Source organism: Clupea harengus, chromosome 26 (genome assembly GCF_900700415.2).
Source record: "Clupea harengus chromosome 26, Ch_v2.0.2, whole genome shotgun sequence".
NCBI lineage: Eukaryota > Metazoa > Chordata > Actinopteri > Clupeiformes > Clupeidae > Clupea > Clupea harengus.
The window spans coordinates 5,983,777-5,988,958 of record NC_045177.1 but is presented as its reverse complement, the minus strand read 5'-3'; positions in this window follow the sequence as shown (position 1 = coordinate 5,988,958).

Here is a 5,182-nt window from a genome sequence, read left to right as displayed (position 1 = left end):
TTCTTCCCCCTCTCGTCACCCCCCCCCCACCCCCCCCCACCATCACTTCTAATGGCGCTACTCAAAAAATAGTTCCCCCACTCCCCCTGCCTGCAAAGAGCTGCACTGTGCGCCCTCTCCTGCTCTCTTTCCTATTCCCGCCAGCTGCATTCTCTCTCTCTCTCTCTCTCTCTCTCTCTCTCTCTCTCTCGCCCCCCTTGTGCTACAGAAGCAATGTGTCCCAGCAGCCAACTGCCTTTACCTGTGACTTGAAGAGGCCCTCGCCTTCTTGTCTTTGTACTGAAATGCCTAATTAGAGCCCCCCGCCCCCCTTCCCCACAAGCTTTGTTTGTAACTATTCTGAGTCCCTTGAGCATCTCGGACATAAGCTAAGGGGGACTACCCCCCCACCCCCCCTTTTTTGACAAATACTGTACCCACCCCACCTGATGTCCCTCGCTGAGACTCTGGTTGCTCAGGGAGACATGGATACAGAAGGCTCGGCTCATCCATAGTGAATCCCAAGGGAAGAGGATAGAATGGACCTTTTTGAGACCCAGTTGAGTTTTGACTGAGCCATTAGTGAGACCTCACTGAGCCATCCGGTGTAATTTAAGTTCCTCAGAATGGTTTTGGTGGCCCCAGGGATGAAGGTAAAGGAGGGATCCAGCCAAAGCCGGGAGGCTTGTTGGTTGGTCCTGATCCTTCACTGCTGTGGGAGGTTGGGAATCCCTGATTGGCCATTCATCGAACTGTTACCACACAATGGGTTTGCACAAGTTAGCCCAGACTGCCCCCCCCCAGCTGAACAATTACAAAGTGATGGATGATGTTCTTGTTTTCATGAGTGTCGTCATGACATTACTGACATGTAGCCCAGTCTGACTGTAGTCTTTGCTTCCAGTCTGTGGACTACATATCCCAGCAAGACTTAGTCTCTGGTCCTTGTCTGCATTGCCCCTTCTGCTGTTTTTTTTTTTTTGCTAAGTTTTTAACCAGTTTGGTCAACAATCTGAGGAAAATGTACTATGAAGTCTTTAAAAGTTGATGTTCCTAATAGTTATCTTTTGCCCTAAACCTGTCCCCATGCACCCATACACATGGAGAATGTTTGAAAACTGCCCAGACACTTAGCTTCACAATGAAAAAAAAAAAAAAAAAGCCTGTGCTACTTTTTCTTGGCACCTTGCACCAAAAACCATGTAGAGATTTTGAGTGACAAGTTTACATAACTAAAGCCAGAGAGACCTGTTGCACTTTTTTGCAGTCCTTAACTCCCCATCCTTGGCCAGGTACAGGACTAGGTGTAAGGTGTAGAATGATGCTAGTCTGATACAGTCTCTCTCGGAGCTCCAGAATCTGGACACCTGTATGACCTGTACAGCTCATTCCATTTATTTTTTATCTAGGTTTTAAGAACATTCCTTTAAAAAATCTCATGACTTCATACAAAGTTTTCTATGTATTTGCATTGACTTAACCTCATCTCCATTTATTTTTTTTGGTTTTTGTTTTGAAATGCACTTGAAAATACTCCAGGCAGGATTAGTCCTCCTGCCCTGGGCGGTGCCCTCTTCCGGGGGGGGGGGGGGCGGCAGTCCTCTCCGACACGATCCATCCCAGCATGCTCCCTCTTCCTCGACATGTCCTCCATTTTTACGATGCTGTCTCTCATGAACATGTTGCCTTACTTGAAATGAGTTTTGGAGCTTGACACCACAACACCAGGTTCCATCTCATCAACCTCTTCATCCAATCGGCACGGTTTTTTCTTTTTTTGCTTTTCGAGTCCAATCCGAGGCCCAGAATGAGGAGCTGAAGTGTTGCTGTGAGCAGGGCAAAACAAAACGCTACACCAGGTTTTTAGGGTTTTTATTAAATATCGATTTCCAGTCTGGTCTCATGCCGAAGACGTCATGCTGTCTTTGGATCCCAAGCTGTTCCCCTCTCTGCCTTTTCTAGAGAAGGCTCAATTGCCTCGTCAAAAAAAGAGGTGGATTGCCACTGTTAGCAAGGCGATGTTCTACGATTCATTTAGACCTCCCTGGCTGACGATGGGGAAATACTCTTGCTTAGATTATAATTATTATTATTATTTTTTTTTCATTTTGAGAAGCACTAGTTAAGATGGTTTCTAATCAGAACACCGTTCTTGCCAACTGGAAGATTTTGTCGGCATTTACCCATCGGTAGACCACGATCAGCTGACTGCCATTGTTATGTTTTACTTGTTCTTTGTCTTGTATTGAATGTTGATTTGATGCGTTTATGTTCATTATGTTGTTAATAATAAATAAGGCAGTATTACTACAATGTAGCACTCTTATTAACGCCGATACTGTGGCCACCCTGCACAGCCACCAGGGGGCAGTAGACGATCAGTGCAGACGGCGGCGGTGGTCAAGACGGTCGCTTCAGCTCCGTCTGGTGCCGCCATCGCATTGTGCTCATTTGGAAGAGGCTTGAATTTGTTATGTTTACATCCATTTCAGACTCATGTTTTCACATCGCAGACACTGAAGGAGGCCTGCGGATCCGAGGGCGTAGGCTCACACACTGGCTTTTTTCATCTTCCTGCTTGTCTTTCTTTAATCAGTTTTTCTCTTTTTTTTTTTTTTTTTTTTGTCTCGCAACTCTCGAAATATCTTACACCTGCTTCATGTATGAACAGCAAAGAGCTTGAACTCACAAACTTGGTTCATTTGGACATGAAAAACAATGCAGTTCAGAACCAAAACAGTGAATGGGATTGGTTCCTAGGACGACCCTTTTCGGGTCTTCCTATCATTTCACAGTGACTCATTCTTGGCATGGCAGTCGAACTTTAATTTTTCGCTCTTTTTTTTTTTTTTTTTCACCTGTCAGCTGTGGAGGGTCTCCTGCTCCCTGCCCTGGTATTCCTCCTCTCCCTCATTCTCCTGATCCTCCTTTTCCTCTTTCTTTCGTCTCTTGATCCTCCTCTCCCTTTCTTTCTTGAGTTGTCTTGCTTCCTCCACTCCCACAGAACAAAAATGTGAAGCGATGTCTGGGAACATTGAAAACCAATATCAAGCACATGAAGCTATGGACATTTTTTTTCTTTCTGTGTATGTGTACAGTACCCTGAAAATAACATAAATATGAGTGACAACAGCCAAAGCATGTAACATGTTGCTTTAAGCCTTAACCGGCTCCACACAAGACTTGACTTGTATGATGTTGACATTTCCACAGTGGCCTGTATTGGTAAACTAATAAACAAAAATATGATTTGTAGCCTCATTCTTCTGTACAGAAGTCATGACTATATATAAAATATATAAATTATATATATATTTAAAAGAAAAGTGAGTTGTAAGTGGTCATGTGAGTGCTTGAGGCATATATGTATAAACTGCTGAGAGTGTGTTGTATTTTCTTTTTTGGATTTATTTGTAATTTTTTTACAGTTATTTTGGTTGCATTAAAAATGAACAACTGTAAAAAGCGATGCATTAAACTGTTTGCAAGCAGAACCATAGCAACCACGGCGTCAAGACACATTTTATGCTTTGTTAAGTCTCCAATGCACCACAATATAACCAAGACATGATTTAGAAGTTTGATTTTTATTTTAAAAGAAACAACACCAGAGAATCGTTTTATTTTTTGGCTTTCCGCTACAAAAAATACAGACATTTGCAAAGTTGAAAAATAGAATTCTCTATTAGACATTGTCCAAGAAATGGCTAAAACCATCAGAAGAGTAAAAATGACAGTCATCTTACACCTGAATATGATTTGTTTTCCCCTTAAAGACCGTAGCAAAAAATTTTAGAAGAGCAATCGGATTGCTTTACAGTAGCATATTATTGGAAGGAAAAAGGAGCTAGGATTGAAGGAGTAGCTGTATCATTGAGCAAATGGAGTCATTCATTTACGAAAACCTGTCCGCAGCAAATCCTCTCACTCCCACACCTTAAGTGGGACAGAATGAAATAAGACATTACTTCTCGTTTCCACCAGTGGCCAGAGGTCCGTATTCTGTGGCACTAGGTACTGTCCAGTCTATTTTTTTTTTATCGAAATCTGTTCAATAAATTGCTTTTCAATAGCTCCCTTCAGCAGTAGGCGTCATCAGGAGCTTCATAAGAAGAGAGTTAGCTATGGTGGTGAACGGGAGAGGACGGCTGAGCAAGGCCTTTGTCCCTGTGGTGCCTTCAGCTGTGCTTTTGTCTCAGTAAACTGCTGTGTCACAGCGCTCCTCCGGCCACTAGGGGGTGCTACACCAAGGCACACCAAAAAAAAAAAAAAAAAAGGAACTGCATTTTTGCATAGATAACGGAGACATTTGCTTTGGATGTCTAGTCTTTTTCTAACCAGACATTGTAAACGCTTGAACATTATAGCTTTTACACAAGCAGTTTCACAGTTGATCCAGGACTCACAGAACTTTAAGCCATATTTGTCTTTTCTGTTCTTTGAAGTCGAGTAGCAGTTCTTGTGCTTCTTGACAGTAAAGTTTGAATGTAGGCTTAGAATATGCATGCCTGTAATAGGCCTATTTGTTCCCTTCTAGTTGAGCGTTCAATGGTCACCATGTCAAAGTTCACATTTCAACAAGGACAGGTTCTGCCTCATTGTTCATTCCCACTCTTCCCCCAGGCTGCTGGGTCCTCTGTTCCCATGACTACGGTGGTTTGGATGGAATTAAAAGAGATTGCAGGTGTCTAAGAGAGGGATGGACTACCAAGCAACAAGGGAGGACCATGAGGTACTAAAAAAAACATCTTTCTGGGAAAACTCGTATAAGTTTTGCTATGTCTTTCTCCGACAACACAGTACATCATTTTAAAAGGTGCATTTATGTGCAGTACAGTCAAGACACATCTTCGCAAACAGTCAAAAGTCTAGTTGCAAACGACACCCACAAACAAACAACAAAACCCTAAACGTCGGCGAGCTGCCATCTTGTCTACTTGATGACCCCCCCCCCCCCCTTTTCTTTCTCGGGTGTTTGATCTGGTGCAGGGGGCGTGAGGGGTCGCCTGTGCATGGGGCCTTGAGTAATCCCACTGGAGTGTGCCAGGGTTCATGACCTCTGCCCCCCAGCAGTGTGAAGCATTAGAAGAGGAAGGCCTAACCTTTCACAGTGTCAGCTAATAATTCCACAGGAACTGTGGCGTGGTTGCCAATGCGGCTCTCAAACCAGTCAATATCTCTTCCTCGGCCCCTCCTTATCTTC